Raw genomic sequence first — 26,600 nt, forward strand, 5'->3', positions numbered from 1 at the left:
AATCTTGGAGAAAATAAAATACAAAACAAAATAGTTCAGTTCTAGAGCAAAACTAGTCTGAGGAGAATGTCCTGCAAATAATTCCAGTGTTTATTTTTTGGTAGTTTGAAGACCTAATTGTCCATGGATCCTCAGAGACTAAGGTCTTTCTTCAGCTGTGGCTTCTCCAGAGTCCAGCCCCTCTGGGACCTGGAAGATCTGTACGTCCCAGCCTGATCAGGGCTGCTGGAAGCACTTGGGGGGTGCTGACACTGCGCAGGTTTGTTTCCACAAGAGATTGTTAGGCACATCAAAACCATGCTGGAGGGAAAACTTGCTGATGTTGACCCTGCACCCCACCACTTTGTTTTTTTTTCAAGAACTGTGACATGCCTTTGGAAAAGTGGCCTGGTCAGAATGTTCCTCATGATTTCCATTTGTAGCATTGCTTTCTGGTTTGCTTCAGTGAGATATGACCTGATGAGGGTTTTTCCTTGGCTTCTGGAAAACTGCAAAACCTAGAAAGTCAGTACAGTTTCAGAGCGAACAGTTAAAATGTACTTATTTCTCCTCAGTAATACTTGTCTAGTTGTAAGTCACCTTTCTACTGGTAGAATTCAACTCTCCCATTTACATTTATCAGAAGGTGACCACAAAATAAATAGCGGGATTTTCCATCTTCCCTGTTTGTTTACTTTGTGCATTAGAGAGTGTTCTGTGAATTATAGTTCCACTTTTTCTCTTGAATAGTCAGTCAGGCGTTTCACTTGCGCTAGAGATCCATTTAAAGGTTACTCAGTCCCAGGAGAGAGAAGTATGCTTTAAAAAACAGGAAAATGAAATAGTAAAATGAAATGTTTGGGGAAAACTAGGGAGGGCACAGTAAAATGACATTTGTTCTTTGTTTTAAAACATTTGCTTGCAAATTGGTGATGCTCTTATTTCTGATGTTTTGCATGCGTCACTTTGAGCTTCATTAAAAAGTAATGAAAACAACATTAATTCTATGCTGTGTATTAATGTAAGAAAATTACTCTTTTACTTACTGAAATAGTAATTTGGTTGGAAATTGAAGACTTCAGCTGTTGCGGGGTGAGGTTAATTAAATTGACTTTTAGAAACATGGTGTCCTGGTGTCTTAGTGTGGTGCATTTTTTTGTGTCCTACTTTAAGATGAAAATGTTGTTTTCATTTCTTCCTGGACTTTCCCTTCCTGTTCTGTTGGGGTATGAAAGCAGAAAACAATTGGACTGAACCATGTTTGTCTATAGACATCTTTTGGTTTGGCTTGCAAATTGATAGCCAGGATGGAAGCATATTGCCCGGGAGGAAATGCGAGATACATTATTCAGAAAGCTAACTTTCCCTAAGTTGAGGAATACTGCTTGGGCAGATGTCTGAAATGGCTCAGTTGAAAGAGGTCAGTAATATTGTGTATAATGTGCAGATCAGATGTTAAACTTACTGATCCCAACCTAAAACTTAAAATTTTGTACCTGCATTGCAGCTAGGTGAGAGGATTGCATCACAGGCAGGTGTAGACTTCAATCTATGTTGCTTTTATTAAGGAACTGTCATAATAGAGAACTTTATGGGTAGCTATGTAAGCTCAAAGGTCTGCAAAATACAGTTAAAAGTGGCCCCCAGCAAAAAGAGGGTTTTGGGATGAGGTTTTGATCAGTAATCTGGCACTGAAGAAGCTGTATTTAAACAGCTGCTGTTACAATTGTTAGTTTAAGAGAAAACCAGATACGCGTGTATGCACCCTAACCGCTACTTTCATTTTTTGTGGTTTATAAGCGTAGTTGAAAGCTACGTAAAGAAGAAAAAATAGGTATGGAAGGAAAGGGCATACTCCAGCACAGGAAAGTGTTTTGAGGCGTTAGCTGCTAGGTGAGAATTTATTCCTAGTGCTACCATTCTGTTGCCTGTAAGAAATAGCATGTTTTTATTTTATTTTTTATTTTTACAATTCAGGTGTCTTACTGTTCAAGTGAAATGTAGTTCAGACTTCCAAGGATTTTTATCTCAGCACCTGCAACGTTTCTTTTCTGTAAAACTGAAGATTACTTGTTTTATTGTTTTGTTTTCTTTCCATATAGTTTAAACTTCAGAAGGAGAGAGGGCTTGAAAGTTTTCCAATGTTACTGAAGTATAATTTTCTGTTTTGGTTTGGGGACTTATTGAAGGCAATTCATGGAGAAATTGTGTTTTATAAGTATGAACAGTAGCTGCATTACTTAGATACTGCTTTGTACTATACAGCTCAGGTACATGTTCAAGTAATAAAAATATCAGTAAACTTAGGGAGACAAATGTAAATGTTTTCATTTTCTATTTTTCATACTGCTTTATATTTCACTGAGATATATATTGAAAAATAAGTCAATTTTAACATTATATATGTTTCCTTTAACTATATTTTAAGTTTTGTCTAAGATTACCTTGTTCTGAGTTCTGTTTTCTCTTGGATGAAGAAAGCCGATGTGGCTTTCTTATGTATATTAAAAAACAAACAAACAACACCACTCTACCTTTCTTGATAGCATGCTGATAAGTGTTTATCTTTTTCACTCTTTAAGCATAGTATCGTATACCCGGTAAATACTTCTGCTGTCAAATTAGAATTTAAAAGACAACAGATTTCAAGGTTTATGTCAGGTATATGCAGCTGTATACTTTCATTTCTTCTAAACACCGATTCTTTTACAGATACTTTGAATATTTATTAGAGCATTGCTCACGTTTGCCCATACGTATTCTCCAACTTAATTTATTTGTAAGCTATACGAAAAGAGTCCAAAAAGGTCTTTCTCAGTAAATCTCTGTTCTTAGTGGGTTACTTGAACTCAAGATGATGAACAGTTTATTTTCAGCTCTTCTTGGATCAGGGCTGCTCTTCCTGAGACATTATTTTAAACTGGGTAAATATTCACAATATTTTTAGTGGAATAAATAAAATACAGACTAATGAATCTCCCTAATAGCAGAAACTAAACTATTTTATGCCACTCGGAGGTTCTTAGAATAAACTTGTAAATGTGTTCTCTTCAATTGATAGTTTCAGAGGGAGAGAATTTGGTTTGCTGAATATCATGCAACTTAATTTGTGGGACTGGTTTCATTAATGGCAGTGTAAATAACTGCTTTCATGAATTTGTTTGCTTTTGCTGAATCAGAATCATAACAACTTCAATATTTGGAAAACTATCGTAAGTCTCATTTTTGTGGCTTCCGCGGGCTTTGTAAAGGAGCCTGTGCTTATGAAAGTAGAAAAGTTTTCTGTTCATCAACAAGAACATCTGGGAGAACATGGAATGTGTAGCAATTTTTTCTGTTCTTTTAATCTGAGCTAAGAGAAATAGAATACGTTTTAAAAGATCTGTTAGGAGCTTTATCAAAAGGCAAATGCAGCGTATGTTTTGTTGATTCCTTTTGTTTTCTTTCTGCAGGTATGATTCAACTCTTACCCCACTTCGTCCTTTACCGTACGCTTGACTTTTTTGCCCTTTTCAGTAGGACAGTCTATGCTTTTATTTTCTTTAGAATATCCTCAGGGATGAGAACATACCTTAGGTATACGGTTTGTTCCTCTGAGCTCCTTGGAACATGAGCATCTGAAGTCTGTCCATCTTCCTCTGCCTTACTCCACTAAGTATATACATTATTCTTTTTTTTTTAACATAAAAGACACTATGTGGTAGATTATTATTATTGTTTTGTTTTGTTTTGTTTTTCACCTCTTGATCTTTACTTCTTGGCATGATGTGATTTTATGCAGCTTTTTAACTTAAGGGGTGATTTATTATTATTATTTTTTTCCTACAGATAACTGCTACGTTTACAAAGGTAGTTGGTTCTTTAGGTCAGTCTCTGCTGCTGGATTCTGCATATGCACTTGTATATATTGGATATATTTCTGTGTCAGCTTATAAGGAGAAAGCTCTGTGTAAGGTCCAAGCAAACTTGCTTTTAGTTAATCAAACTGTCTTTGCTATCAGGACAGCAGCTGTGCAGTAGAACCAATGGAAGGCATTTTTGAAATACTCTAGAGTATCCCAATACTATGGAGAGGAAGATAACTTCAGCTGTTTTGTGCATGTGTAATTGCAGGAATACTTGAGGAAATACTATATGAGCAGCCAGGTAGTAGCCAGAGCACTGTACCGTTCGCTTACCTCTAACAGAGTTTCGAGTCCGTCATGTTCACACCAGGCTGCTCTCATTCTGAACAAGGTCACTTCTTACACCTAACTACTTAACAGAATTTTTAGGATGAAATCACATAGCTTGATTTAATGCAAAATTGCAACAACCTCGTTTAACAAAAAAGGCATTTACATAATTAAGATTATGCTCCTTAGTTGCTTCTTTCTTTACATTTTTCCTTAAAAATAAAAATGTTAGTCTACATCTTCAGATGCCAGCAACTTCCAAAAAAACATTTGAGTTTGCATCAGGCATGCGTCTGTTCCTTTTTTTTGCACCTATCAGGGAAGATATTTATTCTAACTCTATGCTCTCATATAATTACTTTTTCCTGGTATTCACTGAATAACATCAGCTGCCAATGTTCTGATAGCTTATAATCATAAAATGTTCCACATGAGCTAATTTCTGTAGTTAACTTACATGGTGATGTTGAAGTAATTGTAAGGCCTTACACTGCTGTTTTTGTTTTTCTTGTGCTTGTTTCATTTGACAAGAAATTATATCCGGTACTTTTGGTAAAATTGAAGAATAACATCAAACCAATGGTTTCCGTGGTCATAAATGCTTAATAAAAGATCTGTTCATGCAGTTTCATGAGCCTTTGCATCTTTCTGTCCACATTTTTGTACTGAGTCTTTAGAAAAGAGCTGTAACTAATACCAAGCATATAATGAGTAGCGTTCTCAAGTACTCATTATATACAGTATTTCTAATGTTTTCTGTATTTATTACACTTAGGAGAATTAAGTGTATTTTTGATAGAATAATACTAATTAATGTGCATCAAAACAAAACATCCTCCACAGCACTTCCTTTGCTGTAGAGGAAGCTCAGGAACTGACTTTGTGGGATAAAGTAAACTTATGATGCAGGGGATGTTTCCAGGTGCTTTAAAATTTCTTTCAGTTCTAATGTTATCTAAACTGAGATCTACACAGTTTTGAAAATTTCTCTATTTAAAAAAAAAAAAAAAAAGCTTTTTTTTTTTTTTTTTTTTAATTCTCTCTCTAAAGAGATGGGAGCAGTGAGAGGGAGAAACGGGAGAAAATATTTTTAAGAGAATGCATAAAACAGAGGTTAAGTCAGGGATTAGTTACAAAGGAAGTATTAAGTTACAGTACGGGGAAAAAAGGGCACATCTCAGTTTTTACATACACAAAGAAGTGGACATGTAGTATTATTTGATATGCTGTCTAGCTGTATGTGTAGGATTTATCTCACCTAGTTTGGCTGCCTAAAGCAACGCATCTATTTAAGTTATTGGTTTGGTGGCTCCTGAAGTTGCAAGAGAGAATAAGGCACCTCTGGGGGAATGATTCATCTGTCTTGTTCTAGACAAATATCCAAGGATGGTATGACTTGTCCTCCGGAGGTGTCTAACATTTTGCAGTCATTAGAGCTAGACAGATAGCTTAGCTTGTGCATATAGCTCTTAGACTCTTGAGTTAGGTGAGAAATTTCAGCTTCATTAAACTCACGTTTCAGCCGCTCATTTTCTCTGTAAAACTAACTCTGCACGTACTGTGATTTGTAGTCCTTCATTTTTATGGTTACCATAAGAGCTGTTGTCTGAGGTTTACATGTATTCACTTTTTTTCTTGTGCTTGTTACTGTTCTAGTTCAAGTAGTTGCCCTTGAAATTGTCAAATGTGCTAAAAGAATTACTTGTTTTAACGTGATGTTGTGTATAATCTGTTACTGAATTTTATTCAACATTGATATCATGTTACCATGTAAACACTTTGTATAATTACAAAAGGAAATATTAGGCCTCTGCTTTAATTTTAGAATAGCTGAAGAAGGCTGTATTTGTTTTCCCCCCACCAAAAAAGACAGAAAACCGTTACAGAAAACTAAATTGAGGATACAAGCCTTAATTTCCTGATGAAAAACAAACAAACAAACAAAACCACTCCGTTTGGTCTTTATCCAGACACATCAAAATACCATCTGAAACTATTCATTGCCTATGGCTTGCATAAGCGTTGTAACAATAAAGGAGGAAAAAGATCTTTCCATCGTGTTCACTATACTGGATTAAGAATTTGATCGCACTTTTTTGATGAGAAAGGTCACAATTACTCACTGTTGATAAGAAAGTCATTCTAAAGGTTACAGAACAGCAACTGACTCTCAGCAATGGCACAGTAGTCTCTTTGGCCTTTAAATAGTTTGTAATCATGCGTTGCGTATTGACCTTTGCAGATTACCTTTTTTTTTTTTTCTTTGAAACCTCAAAAATAAATATCTTCTTTCTTTATATAAAACTTTAATAAATGGAAAACAACACAAATGTGTCTTACACACTTCTCTGCGACTATAACTTCTCACTTTATCCTGCTAGTCACCAGGCACTTTATTGCCGTGGGTTCACTGACACCTTTCTCAGTGTTAGGCAGGATCCTGTGGTACCTGGCTTGTCACCACCATCTACGTAGACTCAGACTCGTTAATCACTGCTGTCTAAAGCCAGCCACCTCATTGTCCCCATCTCTGGACCATAACATCCCAGCTTGGATCCAAGGAATAGGCCAACCTGTTCATTAGCTAATAAACTTTCCCTTTTTTCTTTTGTGCTAGCATTTAATTTGGATAAGCCTCTTTGTGTGACCTGCCTTGGTTTTTCATTAATACATCATAAAGGACTGAAATTCAAATTACAGGTGACTTGCTGTCATTCATCTAGCCTTTGGATTACAATTAGATTATGGTACATCTATGTATATTTTTTCCCTGCCTACATGCACAGCCTGCTGCAGAGACAGGATTTTCCCTCACTCCTCTACCAAACAGTTCATCAGTCCTGCTTTTCAGCATGGACCTTTGTCTCAGCACATACTGATCGTATTCCTGTCCAAGATCAGAGTGAAACCCGTAAGAACACTTACTGTTGATTCTCACTGGTCTCTTAAAAGCAATTATTAAATGAACTAGTCTTTCATTCTTTTGTGTCTGAAACTTGAAGTGGGAAAGCAGCTATTTGCATATTGATAGGGTGCAGCATTTAGCTGTAGAGACCTAATGGGTGTAACTATAAATGCACAAAGAAAAGAATGAATTACCGATGATCACAGCTATCTCTTCGTTGTATTTTTTGTTTCAAAGGCAGACAATGCTCATGACAAAAAGCTAAACTGGAAAGTAGTTCTGTATCTCTTGAAACATGGATAAAAAGAACAGCCGGTGTTTTTTGGGTTGGCTGTATTATTATTTTTTTATTTCAGTCTAACATACTAATTTGGTTTTCTGAAACTTGAGAGACTATCAGAATCGGGAGAACTTATTAAATAGAGCACACTGTACTGAGGTTTAGCTGCAGTGCGGTTGGAGTGAATATTGATTTCCTAATCCATTGTATATCACGCTCATCTGTGTAAATAAGGAGAACAGTACGTGAACAGTGTGAGGGATTCCTTCTGCTGGCACCACATATTGAGCTGTGGGGAGACAGTATGCGTTCAAGATGTACTGAGACTTTAATGAGGAAGAGAAGCAACGCGTGCAGGGGAGGTGTGGTGGAGCCCTGGATGTCTGGTTGAATAGTGGAGTTGCAGTCTCACCTCTGAGGGGAGCAAGGTCTCCTGAGGTAGGTATTGTATTGATACTCTGATCATCCGTACTGGCATAAGCTAGAAGGAAGTAGCTAGATGAGTTTGACAGGTGGCATTAAGGACATTAGCTCAGAATAAGGCCCTTGTTTGGTAAAATCAGAGTTGGTAAGGGCTGTATCATTTTCATATGACAGTATAGGCCCGAAGTTTATTAGAGGTCCTATGGGAGCAGCTGCCTCTTTCCCATGCTTTACAGTGAGCCCTTTGTTGGAAGGGGAAAAAAAGGTGGCAGATGAGAAGAGAGAGGGAAAAACAAAAAACAAAACAAAACAAAAAAAAACTTGTTATGCAAGCACCCATGCCTTTTGCACAGAAGTGACTTTCCTCTTACGTTAGATCTGTTAGCCCCTTTCTCCTAGAGGTTAAATGTTTCATGTTTTCTACTTGTATTTTTCTTTACTGACTTTTTTTAGGGGAGGACTTTGTCAGGAGTATTGAAGGAGCTCTTACAATTATGTCCAGTGTTTAATACAGAAATGTTCCTGATAGATTTATTGCAGCTTTTAAATGAGTAGACTTTACCTCTGTGGTAAAGTCAAATAGCTTCCCTTGTCAGAGAGCCTTAAGTTTAATTTAAATAACGTGCACAATCTTCTGCATGTTTGCGTGCAGCAGCACAAGATTAACGTGTAACATATTCTGGCTTTATTTGCTAGGATTGACTGCTAAGGTCTGTAAGCTATGCGGATCTACGTTATGGATGCTACTAATGTTTAAAACTGTGCCTTTCAGCTCAGGAAGTTGAAGGCCTTTACAAGTAATAATTAAACCTCAAAACAGTCCCATGAGATGGCATTATCCCCAGTTGTAGAGATGATAAAACACAAAGGCAAAATGTGTTGCTCAAAGAGAGGTAGCCAGGCATTGTCAGATCAGGAGTTATCTGATCCTTTTTTATAGGGAGATGTTCTAATCCACTTTGTGTTTCTAGTGCTTTGAAATTTGCTGATACTTGCTCTGTAAGACAACTTTTTCATCTCATTTGATCTTCCTGTATTAGATGATCCTTGGGGAAAAACAGGGTATTCCACCGTCTGCTTGTATTGTAAGTCTCCAAAAGTGAGCAGGCGATAAATTTTGTGCCTTTAGTACCATCCAGGCTAACTCAAGACGCAAGCGTATACTTTTCATAAAACAAGGTTTTAAACTATTAATTTTCTTGTAAATATTAAGAGAAAAAATTAGAGTGCAGTGTTTTCCATGGCAAGTATGGAAAGCCTCTGATGAGAATAAATATTATTGATATTAATGTAAAGATAGCGTTGATAGGGGAAGAAGGGAAGGAAGCATATGGGACAGTTCAAGAGCTGTACATGTGTCATTTTAAGACATTTTGCATACGTAGAACTACTACATGTGGTTATAAAATGAATTTCTCCTGTTTGATGTTGAATGATGTCAAAGGCTTTGATATCTGTTTTGGCACGTGGTATCATACAGCAGCTGAGGCTTTTTGGCTTGTGAGATTTTGCCAAGTGAAGAGGGAGCACACGTGCCAGTAGGAATTTCAACACTGGTGTACGTTTCCTCTGGGGGTGATGGGATGTTATGTTGCGTCCAGAAAGCAATCTGGAATGCTGCTCTCATTGAGTTTCTTTCTGAATATCTTTGAGTCATAGACTGCAAGTCACAGTGAATGAAATCTGTTTACTGTCTACAGATCTTATGGGAAGGAAGAAGATCGAGAGTAACAAAGTACTGTGTAGTAAACTCATTGAAAAAATCCTTATTTGGCTTACTGCTAGTCTCAGAAGCTTTTCTGAAAATGTCATCTCTGAAGCAGTCTGTGATTTACAGTATGCTTCCAGTACAAAAATCTCCTGACACACCTGAATTTTCTGACAGCTTTTAGATTAGTGCATCTATGAAACGTAAGTAATGTCACCCTTGAGAATACCATCAAGTGTGATAAGCAAATAGGGGTCATCCGTGTTTTGATTTCATTTGGAAATAAATAAATTTAAGGTGTTTCTTTTAGCATTTGACTTGAGCGATTGTTGCAAAATAGCCTGAGAACTACTGAAGTCAGTATTTTCTGTTTTAGTGTTAGTAACTTTTACGCGTGGCAATTTTAGTAGGATATCAATAAAGTAAACTGGGAAAAAGCTGTGTTGACAGACTTGAAAAAAGCTTTCCTATGGCTGCATGCAGTGTTTGCAATACCAAGCAAACGCAAGATGCAGAGTCCTCACCCAGAAATGTGGAACTACAGCTAATCACAGATTCTTTTCTCTTGAGGAAAAAAGAGTTTGCAATAGTGCCAGTGTGATGGCAACAGCCCCAAAACTAAATCATTGATGAGAATGGGGTCAGGCAAAAGTAAGTGTAATCAAATGCATGTTTTCTCCATAAAAATCCTAGGTTTGATTGAAAATTGTAGATTAGCCCTGGTAGTAATCTGGGTCAAAAGTAAGAGAAGAATGAGCGAGGAAGAAACAACTCAAAGAGGAAATATATTTAGTTCAGACTTCATGCTGGCTTTGATTATTTTATTACCATTTCAAGGTAGTACTGCCAATATATTGCCATTTTGGGGAGTGAAGAAGAGAAAAGGCAAGGGGCAAAGAGAGAGAGTGTATCAGAGAAGTGTGTATGATGATGGTGATAGGATGATCTGGATAGATAATGAGAGCAATGACTTCCGAAAGGTGCAAAGCTTGCTGGTATGAGCAGCGGTGTAACTCGGACTGCTTGCTCTCCTGTGCCAAATGAAGGCAGAGAGAGTCTGGCAGGCGACTTCTCATGTTGGCGGAAGTGTAAGAAAAAGGGGTCGCATTCACCCTTTCTTCAGCAGTGTTGGTTCCTTTCTGCTTATTGTACTGATTCTTTCCTCATCAGGTAAATCTCTTCTTATGCTGGGATGGGGTGAAAAGCTGGGAACAGGAGGAGTTCTGCCGTCTGGGCCCTTTGCTCTGGAATCACGCTGTTTGCTCACTTGCACACTTCAGTGCTCCAGTGAATTATCTGCCTTTGTTTTTAGGGCAGAGCCTGCTTTCCAGAGAAGGTAGAAAAAGGTGTTTCCTATTACAGACCAGAAGTTAATGGGGGTGGGGAATGGAGAACCTCTCCTGCAGATTGCGTGGGGATCCTGGTGTTCCTGAAGGCTTGTCACCTAACCTTCCTCATTTTGGAAGCGGGATGTTGTATCCTTTCCCTGATCTCAAAGGTGGGTGCTCCCTCCTTTACCATGAACTGGTTTATGTTGAGGGAGTCTTGGCTGTACAAAGTGAGCACCTCCACTGGAAACAGTGGAGCCTGGGAACAAGCCCTATTTGTTGTGATCCGTATTTTTAACCTTACATGAGTTCTCATCCAGTTTGCTTTGGAACCGCTACTCGTGACAGCAGCAGTTTCAGCTTTGCATCTGACTTACTAAATCAGTCATGTCTCCCCTACTTTCTCTAACTGTCACCTTCCCACCATGCTTCCATAGCCACATATTCTTTATTTTACCCATCCTACTAGGAAATCCTTCTGCCCCAACTTAAGGTATGCCCTTTCCCTGTACTCTCTACCTCCTTCATCTTTCTGCTACGCACCTAGCCATGTGCAGCCTAGGTGTTTACACATGTGATGTCAACTTCTTCCACTCCAGTGTTTCACAGTCCCACACCCCTGACCTGAGAGCATGGTTCCTCAGGGAGAGGAAAATTGTTGAAATGTGTTTCAGATTATTCATGCAAGGACTGCTCCAAAGCTGCTAAAGAATACCCAAATACTCAGGTGATTCCCCACACAAAGAAACTTACAAGTCTAGGACTCTTTGGCTCTTGCTTTACTGTCTGGTAGATACCTCAGTTACTTAAAAAGGATAATTATTATTTATTATTCCGTGGTAGTATATGATGATTTAAAACCAAGCATTATCCTTCTTGCATTCCTGCTAAGATAATTTAGCATCAGAATCATTAGCTAATTCTTACATGATTCTGGGTTTAGGAGACATTTGAATTGTCAAAAGCTCTTAAACGACTATTCCCTCATAAATAATTGGTGATATTTTGAGAAGAGATCAGTTCCTGGTTAAACAAGTCCCAGACTTTCAGAAACATTCAGTGTCTAATGGCTCTCAGTAAGGACAATCAAATTATTGAGTGACATTGCAATCATTCTAACAATTGAGTGGTGTAGTCACCAGAATCCCACAATAAGTATTTCATTCTCAAGCTATTAACAGGCAATGCTGGGAAATGAAGCCAGCCTCCCTGTTTTTGTTGAACAAAAACCTTTTGGAAATGGTATATGTAGAACTCTGCTTTTTAGCTTAAAGTTTAATTGTATATATTTTTAAACTCTGTAGCTGTTTTTCTTTTGGAAGCCAATGATTTTTTTTTTTTTCACTTCATTGCTAAAATAATTTTTATTAAACAAAGTGCGTAGTTGGCCGATTAATTAATGATCATTTTTAAACATATGAAGAAATGATTTTTCCCTGACAAATGTGTGTATGCATTAGATAGTAAGTAGAACAAATAGATATGGTGCCTTATTTCATTACGTGTTCAAAACATGCATAGTTTCTAAAATTTATTTTTTTTAATGTTATTACGCTATAGCTTAAGTTTATGATGTTTTTTGTGTAATGAATATATTAGAAATTGTGGTAATTTGCATATGCCAGGAGTAAACCTGAGCACAGACAACCAACAGGATTTTTTTCTACCTTTCATTGACCAACCCCTTGTCTGCTAAGTTATGTCCACAAATCCCAATGTACAGTTTAGATTAGTTATGAAGACCTGAGGAAAAACCCTGTCATTGTGATGATTATGACTCGAGAAACTATGGAGTGTGTGAAATAAAAACAACAAACAGCTCTTCACTTCTCACATCGTGTTTTAGCAGTCTGTTCTTTCTGTTTTCCCCTGTGCTCTTTCATGGTCAGAAAGCAGGAGGAAAGGTTCCTCGGAAGGCATTGCTTTATGGCTGCAACTGACACCCTGCTTGGCAAAAATGCGCTTCATGGAGGAAGTTCAGTGGGCAATTGTGCTGCTTTTCCTGGCACTTTTCAGAATTAATTGTGATTTCAGTCCTTGCTAAAATCAGTGGCAAAATGCCGATCTAGTTCAGTAGAAGCGGGAATTCAAAGGCCATTGTTTTCCAGCCTGATACTCATTCTTTTCATTCAGTTTAATGAAGTGTTTCTTTAGTCGTGGAGAGTTGGACTAAAGTATCACTGATACCCACTCCTAGTGCCTGTATTTTATTCAGAGGGACTGATTCATAACAGCATGAGCTGTATTAATGATTTCACTGTGTAAAGTCTGTGAAAGATTAGATGGATTGTTGGTTAACATGGGGTTTTCTGTTTTTTTTTTTTTTTTTTTTTTTTTTTCCTCCACTGGTGAAGGGTAGTATATTTAGATCTCTTTATATGGAAATGAATCCATGTTCTATTTACAGATATCCAGTAAAGATTCATATTATGAAGAGAAAATTGGGTTCTGAGTAGCCAGAAAAATTTAATTAAAAAACACGATATAAAATTAACACAGTCTATCTTCAGCTTCCCTGCGATCTGAAAAGCTATAAACAAGGGGCTCTGGCTGGTTGTGCAAGTGGGTTCAAGGAGCCAGCATGTTTTCTGAGTATTGACTGATTTGTTTTGGGTTGTCTGTCCATACATTCTCATGAGAGCTGTTCACTTGCCTCAGGGCTGTAAGACTGGATTTTGTTCAACATGCAGTGCCCTCTGGGGCAAACCATGGGCTCAGACATGAGGCCCAGTTTGAAAACATCTCAGTGCTACTGTCTCTAAGCACAATAAGTTGAAATATCTCTAACGCTGTTAAAGAAAGCCTATTCTTTTGGAATGCATCTCTGCGTGGCTGGTGGCAACCCTTCCGCTCCTCATCAATACCAGGGGGTTCACAAACTATTTTCTTCCCACTGGTATGTGAAAATAGAGGGGTGACCATTTTTTTTTCATGTTGTTGTTTAGGACCAGGTCTTCACCATCCCCACCCAGGTTTTCATCAGTCTGACCTGGATGAGAAATGCTTTCATCTCCATTCTTCTATGTATGAGGGGCCACTTCCAACTTTTTTAAATGTAGAAGCACTGTGCACCACTTTTCTTGCTTGCTGCCCATGCTTGTTTTTTTTTTTTTTTTGTTTTTGTTTTTTTTTCTTCTGGCAGTGTTGGGTGTACCCACAGTTTCAACTTCCAAATGATTTTTGCAAGGTTGTGTTTTTCTAAAAGCTCCTATTGGCTGTGTTTGCATTTAAAAACTGTGTGCTGCTTTGTTTGATGACTTTTTGGTCTTCGTGCATCTCACCAGTACGGTTGGAATGGAAAATGATGGTTCCCAATATAAAAGTTTCAAATTAATGAGTAGTGTGAAACAGCAGATTTTTTTGTAATATGAATGAAAGCATATCTTATATTTTCAAGGAGTGATTAAGTAAGAAGCATTAACTGGCATAAAATAGAAAAGGATTTGGAATAATTTGTAGTGGTCTATTCCCTATTCAAAAGTGAACCTTTTCCCTGCCTGGTGAATGAGTAATATCTTGGATACACCAGCTTGACTGCTCCTAATCTGCTGTGTTTTAGGGGAGGTTTAAATCCAACTGAAAGTTTAGTGACAGTGTGAACTTGATTTCTGGCTTCCCCCCACCCTCTCTTACTCCCCCTAGCTGAGCCAGCCAGCAGTTGGATTCCATGGTAAATGTCAACTTTTCAGGAGAGCAATGCGCTCTCATCTCAGGTTTGCTGCCACCAGATCCTGATCTCCTGAAAATCTGTTGGAGAGCACAAAGGTTACATGCTGTGTGTGCTGATCACTCCTGGAAAGTTTTTTTTTTTTTTTTTTTTTTTTTTTTTTTTTTTTTTGAGGTGTCTAAGTAGTTCTGATTCTGTATGGGTACAAGGGCATGTATGTGTCAAATATCTTGTCAGACGCATAGGTATAAGTTTGTGTAGGAAGCTGAATAATGTTTTAGCTTACAACTAGAAGAATTGAGCATCTTTCTCCTTATCACTCCCATTTTTTTAGAGCTTTTCTTTTATAACTGTCATCTCATTACTTCACCTCACGTTTGTATTACAGCTATCATAAATCCTGCCAAATAGAATTACTCACTTCATTTTAAACAAATGAAAGCAGATTTTATTTTATTTTTATTTTTTTTTTTAGTATGGTTTGTTGAAGCAGATGATTGGCAACAAAAAATGGAAGTTTTGGACTTAAGTTAGATCAAGTTGGCAGACAGTATCCTCCACTGCAGAACTGAAAGCTGCAGTAGAGGTAAATATCCACAGAAAATGCAAATTGATTCTTTGCTACTCTTCCATTACAACAGCAGAGATTTAATCGGCTTCAGATGAGATTTTGTCCATTGCAGTTTTATAGTAGTGGTTCAAGTAATCAGGGCTGAAAATGAGATTTTAAACTTTTGATGCTATAAGATATTCCAGCCTTCCAGGCACAACATTTAATTATACCAAGCAAGGTTTGCTGTAGCTTTAACGAACAGTTGTGCCTGCATAGACCAGTTCAGATTAAAGAAGAGAAATTTACACAGCTGCCCCAAACTAGAAATGAACTTTCCTTGGAATAGACTGAGTCTCCATGGGTTCTGGCTCAATCTGTGACTGAAAATCAAAGAGGGCGTATGATATTTACGTGAGGGACAGAAGTAAGCGGTGTGGTGGTTGCAAGATGTGACTGGAGTTGAGAGTATTGGAGAGAACAGCTCTGCTAACACTGGTGTCTGCTAAGTGCCATTTAGGACCAGAGCCTTCTTGTGACCTTTGGCAAATCACGTAATCTGTCTGCACCTTGTCTTTACTTCTGTGCAAAGAGAATACTCTTTCTTCACAGTGGTGTTCTGAGACCTAATTAAGATTTTCCAAGCACTTCCAGAACCTGAGATGAAAGGCATGCACAGAAAGTGTTATAATTAACAGGAGCGTATCAGTTGAACTTTACAGAATTAATAGATACTTATAAATATGAAGCCAGATGCGTTTTGGAAGCTTTTCACTACATTTAATCTCTAGAAAGCATCACTGTAAATATATTTTGAAGGTTAGTAAAAGGCATGTTTGGTTTATTTCTTGTACTGGGGTATCCTTCGTGTATGTATCAACTCGCATGCCTTATTGTGTTAGGGATCTAGAGGTTTGGGAGTTGAGTGCATTGCTCTAGGCTATACCCACATAAGGGAAAAATTGATTAGGCTATGTCTGCAGATACTTTCCCTTTTCTCTTGTAAACATGTGACTGCTTTGAAGGTTTTGCGTTTTCCAAAGAAAAAAATACAGTTAAAAATTGACTGCCTTTGTGTGCATTTTCGTTCTTGATATTTGGCCTACTTGAGTATTGCTAGTTAGAAGACAGAGAGGTAGATAAACTGCAGATAACTTCTAGGGCCATTTTGCTTACTCCATATATATGGCAAATGTGAGAGTGACTGGACCTCAATTAGCTGGAAGGGCTACATGGCCTATATTAGAAGAAAATTGTGGCTGGCTTGCATTGTACCAAGAGCTATTGTCAGTATGTGGTAATATTTTTTTTTTTTTTTTTAATAAAACCAATAAAAAAAAATCAAACAAACAAACAAAAGCAACCAAAAAGCAACAACAACAAAAGGATGAAACAAAACTCCCCCAGAAGATCAGAGGAATACAAAACAAAAATGAACGTTTGTTTAGGTGAGGGGGAGCTCGTAGCTATGCACGCTCTTACTTTTAAGTAATGGCACAATGCAAGCTCCTGCTCCAGACAAGCATAGTTTTTTAGATTGGGGTCAATAGTTGATGACTCTGATGATTATTATTTATTTACTTTATGGAATTTAAGCCATAAAAATCCTGTTTACAAAATGGATCCGATCTGCAAGTATATTCGGAGAATGTGTAATAAAGATGCAATTAACAATCTGTGTGGTCTGCTGATTTTTATTTTTTAATTATTTCTGTAATAATTTGTGGCTGTTTTGTATGTGACCATGAAATCTGTCACCAGGCATTCTTTCACAGTAGTTTGCTGTCTGGTAGGAAATTTATGTCAAACAGAATCAATATTATCAGTCTTTTTTCATTGCCTCTGCTTTTAATCATAACTGGAAAATAGTAGGTAGATGGGGCACTGAAACCATTTAGCATAATGCCTTATAATGCCTTTATTGTCCTCTTCAGCTGTAGTATAGTTTTCCTTTAGCTCTCTCATAACATTTTATTTTCATTTGCAATACTGCACAAGGGAATTCTCTTATCATTTCCTAGACGACGACTTTAAACAAATTGAAAAGATGGCTTATTTGCCTTCTAAATTTGTCCATTTTGTGCTTTTTTTTGGGGGGAGGGGGCCGGGAGGGTCAGCAAAATGGGAGGTAACTGCAGAGACAGCACCAGGTAATTTGTTTTCTACATTATGTGGCATTCTGAACCAACAGTCAGTTATGATCTAGTGTTGCCTGATGATGATGTTATTGTGACAGTGCAGACACAGGTACTTATTTGCATTATGCTGTAATTGTATGGTTGCCCAGGAGGCCCAATCTTTATCATAGAACGCTTTGAATCTGAGAGTTCTGTCCTGAATTTAGCACTTTGCCTGAAGTCTTGAGACACTGCTTAGTTTTTAGTGCAGGAACTGTGTCTCGTTAAAGTTCTGATGGCTTGTCAAAAAAATCAATAGAAAGAGCTAAGTGAAAGGCAAATGGCTAATGTGATAGAACCACGTTCTGTGCTAACAGATCCTTTCACAGGTTTGCAGAGAGGCTAGTAGTGTGGGGATGGCAAATACAATGGATAATGATTACCTTCTGTTTCTGAGGGTCAGCCTTAGCCAAAGCAGTGACAGGCACTGGATCACCTGGTAGAGTGTGTGTGGGGTAGAGTTACCTGACTTTGGGGAGACGAATTAATTTTCCATCATTTGCTTTTTCCTTTTTCTCTGCGCTCTGTAGAAGTCATTCTGGCATGATGTTCTTGTGCCCTGTACTGCAGGGTGAGGCAATTCAGATCTCGGGAGAAGGAATTTGTTTCTCACATGGAGGAAGACATAGAATAGCACTGTCAGAGTGATTCCAGTTAAGTTTTTGCTGTGTTTATGCTATGTCTGTCCTGCAGCTGGCTGTGTGAGCACAGCATCGGGAGTCGCATTTGAAGTGTCACCCATCTGCCTTGCTTGGTTGGGTGCCAGTAGGGATGCAACGGTGCTAACAGAAATGTCAGCACCACTGGAGAAGCAGGCGCGTCTGGGTACCCACGCCGAGAGGCAGCCCCCTGCAGCATCGCACTGACCGGCCGCACTGGTGCTGGCAGGATGAAGAGTGGCTGAGCACCTCGGTGCATGCAGCAATGCTGCCTCCAGCAGCAGTGTTAGCTGTGCCCACTCTTTAAGGTTGGCAGATGTAATACAGACACATTTTCAGGCTCATTCTTGTGCCGTTTATTTTCCACAGAAGAGATGAGTCGTATCAAGGGATGGTTAGATAGAGAATAGCATTGGGGTTTTAAAAGAAAAAAGTCCTTTTTATGCTTTATTTATTTAATAAATGTGTGTATATACAGAAAAAAATGCATTCTTAATGGTTCTATACAGTTGCTTCATGCAATTCAGATTTGTTTGAATAAGAAAAAAAAATCAGATTAGGTTTCTGGTAGGTTTTGGTTGATATAATTTATCCCACCTGAATTTATGTAGTATTGATTACAACATTACTAGTTAATATTGTAATGTTTTTATTTATTTTAATTCCTCTTGTATGTAAAGGAGTACAAACCCAAGGGAGAAAACACTCATCTAAGTAAAATTTGACTTATCTGTCCCATAAGAGAAATTGTACTGTGTGTTTTAATGATACAAAACTGGTAAAGTTAAGATAAATCCATCTTCCAGTGTAGACTAAGCCTAACTCAGTGGAGGGTACTATGCTGCATGATAGAAACAGCAAGGGCATATTTAACTTACTAAATATTTTCAATTTTATGAAGACTTTTTTTCTAAAATTTTGCTTCTTCTCAGACCAGTTATGCATTTTTTTCAGAATAACTGAGGTATTACAAACATTATAAGTCTGTCTCACACTTCTTGACTGATACAGTGTTAGTTTGCTGCAACTCAAAGCTAGCAAAGAAGAAAACACCTAATAAAATACAGACTGTTTCTGCCTTGACAGTGGTTAATGTTATTGTAATGTGTCCTTTATACATCCAATCAGTTAGGGCCTGTTAGCACATACTTGCATGAGCAGTTCCTCTGTATGGTTACACACTTGGTCACTTTCCTTGTTACTTGTATTTTTGTTGTATATTGGTTGATTTATTTTTAACTCAAGAACATTTATAGGAGTGGTAGAGAGTGAAATTATCTTTCATTCACTCAATATCATGCAAGACAAGTGTAAGATACTGAAAAATGCTACTAGAAAATCATGGAAATGGGCCAGTAGCCTGACAGATTGAAGCTGTAATGAAGAGACTGTTGTTTTGTTTGAAATGCATCAGATTTCATATCAATTATATCTTCCCATATTAGCTGCCCTTCTAATTAAAGGAGAAGTATTGAATTGCAGTATCACTGACATGAAGCTCAAGAGCATTTTGTGGACAGGTGGAAGACAGTGCATGGGGAAATGGGTGATGTGGATGGAATGGCACGGAGCTGCTGGTGGGGAATGGCATTGCATTGCAAATTGATGAAAAGTGAAGGTTCCATTGACTTAGAGGCTGCCTGGATACATTACTGTTAAATTATGTTGAGCATAGCTGGGGCACGCATAAGATTTTTTCCTTTTTAAAAATTAAATGAAATAAAATACGTAGCGATTGAGTTAGATGAATCAATTGTAAACCATTTGTTCATTCAGTTTTGTTTTTATAGAACTGCAATATGATGGGTGCACATACACAAAGGCAAAACTGGTCTAATACACAGTAGCTTATATATAGTAAGCACCATTTTAATTCTAACTTGCAACTGGAAGATGTCTGATAACAGCTTGGTTTTTGTTTTGTTTTGTTGTGCTTATTAAAGTTGTACATAACCTATTGTGATGCTTTGGCAGAGATGTTGTTGGTTTTCTTTGCCATAGAAGTACCTGTTACAGTATAGAAAAGTTAGCAATTTAGAATGTCAGAAGACTTATGAGACTTTTTTCTGTAAATTCTTCCCTACTGAAAAAAAATCAAAACTTTGAGACTGTCGAAAATCCTGTAAAACGTAATGAAACATATTTATCTATTTTTATTTAACATATGGAATTACTTGAGTAATGGAGCCCTCATAATCATAATTCAAGCAACTCTTTCAAAATAAGCCAAATACCTATAGAAAAGTTGTGAAACATAGCAAGAACCTTTACATATGTGTTGAAAATGGAAATTTTGCATATGAATTATGAAGCCGTATTTGCAGCTCTATCTGGCAGTGTCAGTCCCTCCCCCTTCTTCAAAATTGGCTGGTCATCTGCCTGGCTACAAAATTCAGAGTAGAATTCTGTATGGAGAGGAACAGGTACCCTAATTATATGTGGCAGAGAGTTACCTACCTAGGCAATCTCCTTTGTAAGTCACTACTTTTGTCTGTGTTGTAGTGAAAACTATGGGATGTAATCTGTAAATTCAAATAGGCTACATCTGTACCGCTGGTGATAGCTCTAGGCTTAAATTTGCAGCTGAACCCAAACACCTGGTTGATCTAAGCATCTGGTGCTGTTGTTTTGACGCCTGCAGTGAGCCAGCCAAAATTCCCAGGCAAACAAGCCCTGGATATCTGGGAGGGTATGCTTGGGTATTGCTGTGAGGTTGAGGCCTGGCTCTGCATACAGCATAGAACGAATCACGGAGGGAGTTGGGTTGGAAGAGACCTTAAAGCCAATCTAATTCCAACCCCCCTGCCATGGGCAAGGACACCTCCCACCAGACCAGGTTGCTCAAAGCCCCATCCAATCTGGTATTAAACACTTCCAGGGGTGGGGTTTGGACAGTGCCCTTGCAGGCCAATTGAAACTATTTTGGTGTTTTTGTGGTCTGGCATTTGATCAGGGACACTGCCGGATGAAAAATATAGTTGCATCTTTTTGATGTGCAGTGGTTATAATGTCCTGTTTCCTTACATCAACAAACACCTTGTATTGTTTAAAAAATGTATTCTAGATCTGCAGGTTATTCCCTTTTCATTCAAAACAATTTAAATTCTTCTTTGATCTGAGCAACAATGTAGTTAGCTGGACGAGTCACACTGACTGCCCCTTCATGTGTCAATTTATTAAAGATCACATACTTTGAGCCAAAAAGTTCCATATCTAAGGTATCAGTTTTTCTATTCTTTATATATTTTTCTGTTTCTGCTGTTTCTAGTCTTTATCAAATCAGTGGCTTTAATAAATTGAAACCAGTCTGCTACAATACTGGTGAAATTTTATGCTTAGATACATTCCTGGCTTTGCATGGAGAAGCAATTTTTTTTTTCCCTCCTTTTTTTTTTTTCCCTTCTTAAATGAAGAGGTTCTCTTGTAAGGAATGGAGGGGAAAAAAAAAAGGAGCTTGAGTTTTTATAGCAGACAAATTTTGGAAATAAGATGCACCAGGAAGTCGCTAGACAGCTTTTGGTTCTTTTAACTGTCAGACAGTATTTCATATAACAGTTTACATTACAGATAATGTTAAATAGCATATGGTAACATTCTTTGGATGAAATCCTAGCTCTAATTAAGTCAGTGACAGAATTCACATTGACTTTGAAATCGTGCTCATTGTCTGATTCATAACCATTTAAAAAAATAAATAAATTCCTTAGAAGAAATAGTAGCAAGCCAAAGCCAGGAATGCAGTTTCTTTCTGTTCTAGACTCTTGTGGAGTCTAGGGGGAAAGGAGAGAGTAAACAAGTGTGGAAAACTGGGTAGTTTTTACATGGCAAGTAAAAGCCCCCCAAACAGCTCTAAAAAGCTTTTTTTTTTTTTTTTTTTTGTAGTTGTACAGCTCAGCTGTGATTTTACAGCTCTCATGATACAAGTTATTTAAACAGTAACAAATATGACCCCACCAGTTTATTTCTATGTGTAATGTCAAATGTAAGGAATTAGAGATGCAGGTGATGTGCATAAAGAAGAAAAGCATTTTTCTGTGTGAAAGAATGAGATACTTGGTTGACTTTAAAAAGAAACTTGATGCAGCTTCATTCGTGGTCTTCTTAAAGCACAAAGCAACTGTATTGTAAATTATTTCATGCCTTTTCTTTCAGCTCATTCCATACAGCTTTGTAATTAGCTTTGTAAGGGCTAAATGCAGTCCAGATGAAATCACTTGCATTCCACCTGCCTGCACTGAAGCAAACTAGACTATAATATGTGGGAGTAAAGTGATAATATCACAGTGAATAGTCTTTCTGTTCAGTAATGATCATGGGGAATTCTAAGAATGCCCAAAGAAAAGCATCTTTCTTTTGGACAGAGTGTATTTGTAGCTTTTCGGAGATTTAAGTTATAGGGAAAAAAAATAGTGGCTATGTAGGTTATTGTCTATATGTTAAAAATAAAGTAGAAACCAAAAAGTTACTGTCAAGCTGTTCTAAGTTCAAGTGGAGGATTTATATCATCAAAATTTTGTATTATCAACTTTTGCTTTGAAAATTATCTAAGTATATAGACAAATATTTTATATAGAAACAAATATGAAAACATACACATTTACATTTTTCTGTTATTGTGTTAGTACCTAAGGTCATTTCCTATTCTTGTCTTTGCATCACTCATTGTTGCTTATTGTTTGCTTTTCTGGAGCTTTAGGGGAAAAAAAGGGGGATCTTATTCCATACAAAAGCTCCCTGGAATGCTCCTTGATTTCTAGAACTTGCTTTTGTTCAGTTTTCCCACAGAATAGAATATCTGATGATTTTGCTCTTCTTTTTTAAATAATAATTTTTAGGCCTTTTTTATTTTTTTACAACTAGCCTCATGGAAGTGAGGTCAATCATAGGCTTAAATGTACGCATTTTATCAAAGCTTTTCTCTGTTAAAATGTGACTTCTCTGCAACTTCCAAGTAGTCTTTCTAGAATTAAATATAATGCTTGATGTTGGCAATACAGAATATACTTTCAGAATACTTCAATACAGAATACTTTGGACCAATCTTTTTTTTTTTTTTTTTCTTTTATAAGATGACGGTTGAAGTACCTGGCTTTTCAGACTTTTGTGATACTGGATAATCTTACATGGCACTGCATTGATGCCCTTACGATATTTGCTTATAGAGAGAGTTTCATGGGAAATGATAGCGTACAGCATTGTAGAAAGATAGGATATCCTGAGTTGGGAGGGACCCACAAGGATCATGGAGACCAACTCCTGGCTCCACACAGGACCACCCAAAAAACAGACCCTATGTCTGAGAGCATTGTCCAAATGCTTCTTAAACTCTGGCAGCTGAGTGCCATGCCCACTGCCCTGGGGAACTTGTACCAGTGCCTGACCACTGTCTGGATGCAAAACCTTTTCCTAACACCCAGCCTGACTGTCCCCTGTCCCAGTTCCATGCCATTCCCTTGGGTCCTGTTGCTGTCCCCTCAGCACCATTCCCCTCAGGAGGAAACATTGATCCATGAAGGTTGTTTTTTTTGGTTTTTTTTTTTGGTTTGTTTGTTTGTTTTTTGTATGGCATTTTACTGGTAATCATTATAAGATGAAACAAGGTTAGCGTAAAATTTGAGTAAAAACAAGGTTAGCGTAAAATTTGAGTAAGACTTGATTCATACATTTAAATGAATTAGAGCATCATTTAGTTGCTGAATGACAAGCTATCATTTTAGTAGTAAACTTAGAGTTCTTTACCAAAACCATCCTATTAAATGAAATGCAAATCTTAACTGTTTATATCATATAGCCCAACCACTTGCATGAAGAGTATACGTTTGGGGCTCTGCAAGTTTGCGTATTTCCTTTGTAGTTCTTTCTTTTTTTAGTATTGTAATATATTTGTGTATGCACTCAACTGATTTTCTAAATACGTCAAATTGAAAATGTTATGATAGTTTAGTTTTTATTGTTGATGCTGAAAATGTTTAACTTGATGTTCTGAAGAACGGACCTTTTCTTCTCTAGTTGTATATTGAATGTCTGTATATGATTTCATTCCGTTCCAGACAGGATCATTTGACCATAGTGACATCATGTACTTCTGTGATTGTTCATGAACTCCTACTCAAATACGAAGCTTCCAGTGCTGAAATCATTACCATTCCAGTGACATGAAAAAATGTTTAAAGCTCTTTGATCACATACAGCTTCCAAAGGGAATGGCTTTTAAAGTGGGAAACATGACAGAGGTTCAGTGAGAGATCCATGAGCACGTTATTATTATAGATGCATCTTATATGGACTGACTTAAAAATATAAATAGGACAGCTTTATGTTCCCATATGTGCATGAGTTCAAATAGTTATCTCATGGGAATGGTGAGCCACCAGTCATTGGTCCAGTACCAAACTTTAATGAACTTCAGTTGAAGAAATATTGTTGTGAACAAACCATTGCAGCAGTGTTTATTTTATTTTATTATTACTTTTTTTTTTTTTAAGTCTCACAGTCTCATTCACATGAATACGTTCAGAGATGCAAATACTCAGATGCTCAAGGAATTTAGAATAGACAACTTTTTTGAAAATATCTGGAATTTCCATAGAAATCAATGTTTTGTTGCATTAGGAAGATCTTACTTTGAGTGGTGGTTATCAGTTGGACATCTTCTTTCTAAGAAATCTGACTTGGCAACATTGTTGGCTCTGCAGAGGGATTTTTCCCTGTGCCCAGCCTAGGCATAGAAATTGAAAACAAATTGTCACTGTTGTTCACATTTGGTCTGAGATTTTCAAGGGAGTCCTCAAGTTCCTTGTGCTGTTTTGCCAGAGGTGACCTGGTGATGGGGTTGACAGTGCTGAAAGCTACTGTTAACAGCCATGATGTGGATTTCTGGGGGAATGAAGTCCTGTCTCGGAGCACGGGGGAGCCACTTGAGATCCATCCCTAAGTGACCCTCACAGGTTGCCTGTCCCAGCAGTGTCAGTACCCTAACCTTGTCTCAAAAGGAATAATCATTGAATGTAAATTAAGTATGATTCTCACATGCTTCATCTTGCTGCTCCTGATTAAAATAATAGCTCCCCTTGTTATTTCTGGTTGAAATGTTAATGAATGTGTAGTTACAACAGATTCTTTTTTGAGACAGTATACGTTGCAGAGTTGAAATCAGTGGCCCTCCTTGTTCACAGAAGCTGGGTATATACGTCAAAGTGACATATTGTATTCAAGTCATAGTGCACGACAGGTTAAAAGAGAAGAACTGGAGAAAGAAAAAGATTAGGTGGTGATAGGCTTCATTATTAGACAGTAAAATGAAAATTTAGAGAAGATTATCATTGCCTTAAAAGATGCATCAGACATGTAAACCCTCAGCTTATAGACTGTTACTGTATCCCTTCTGAGCATTTACTGTATAAACTTGAATTACTTGAGACTTTCTGTATTACAGCTATCTTGAAGATAAACGTGATATACTAGATACCTGACCGTAGATGGCGTTCCTGCGGCAGACATGGCATTTGCCCTGGGAAGCTCTTGTACGGGCTGCTGAGTAGGGATGGCACCTTGTAGACCTGTCAATACACCAACCACAGGGAAGTCAGTATATGGCCTTTCCACAAAACGTTGAGTTACGTGCTACGATATGGCTGCATTGTGGGGAGGCCTTGACAATTGGTTCAGGTTTTGGATCGTTTGAGTTCAAACCAATTGAGGCCGCATTGAACAAGTGGTTGCAGAGTAGCGGCCTTATGCTGAAGAAATCTGAAGGAGTCGTAATTTGTAGAAACGTGTATGTTGACAAGACAAAGGCAGTGTTCCACTAAGAGCTTCTATTCATGCATTAGAAATATTAATCTAATTTGATTAATAATAATGATAATAAAGCCACTTGTGTCACTAAAATCTACAGCCAGTATCTGGAAGTGAATAAATACCATTATGTAAATATGGAAGTGGGTGTAAGGCGGAAGGATTAAAAACACACCATTGTTGAGATTTTTCTGGTCAAAAATAACACAAATCTGGCTTGCGCAAATGATATGTGGAAATTTAAGATAATCATTTAATTTGATCTCTATGAGACAAAACAAAAGCAAGAAATGAATAGAAAAATTGGAGATAGAATCCTGTTGGAAAAATACAGGTAGTTACTCCTTAACTTCATTATCTTTCATATAAGAAGGAATTGTGTTTCTTTCAGTCTTCTTAAAAAAATAGTCTTCTGGTATACCCTGAGGGGGGAAAACCAAACAAAAAACAGCCATGAAGTACAGTATATATGGAAGTCATGATAGATTCTCTGTTTGTAACCACGAGGCTAGAACGGACACTTAGAACGCTCCAAAATACCTCGTTATGCTCCAAGCAAGTTATAATGACAGTCAATGTATTCTTTTTTTCATTCAAATCAGTAGCAAAAGGATATGTAGAAGAAAATCTTGTTTTATTCTGACTTAGTAAGAAAAAGGAAATAGTAATACCAGAAGAAAGACTAGATGCAAAATATACTACTTATTTTGGGATGGTAGTACTTTGCCATGATTTTATACTATAACTTCTTTAAACTGTCAAACTACCACCTTCTGAAAATCTTCATAAATCATTTTGCAGCCACCTTTTTCTGTTTTCAAGTTTAATCATTTAGAACACTAAGTGAGATTTTGGGGAATTATCATTTGGTATTTCTGCTTAATTAATTTCATTGCAGTCCTTCACAGAATTGTGCTAGTCAGAGCACCTAGATCTTCAGTGAATATAAACA

General features: G+C 37.4%; 1 protein-coding gene across 7 annotated transcripts in view; it reads left to right on the plus strand.

Annotated features, from left to right (window-relative positions):
- Positions 1–26,600, plus strand: part of PLCB4 (phospholipase C beta 4) — a 230,209-nt gene that overhangs the window by 69,322 nt on the left and 134,287 nt on the right. The gene's annotated exons all lie outside the window — the stretch shown is intronic.

Source organism: Anas acuta, chromosome 3 (assembly GCF_963932015.1).
Source record: "Anas acuta chromosome 3, bAnaAcu1.1, whole genome shotgun sequence".
NCBI lineage: Eukaryota > Metazoa > Chordata > Aves > Anseriformes > Anatidae > Anas > Anas acuta.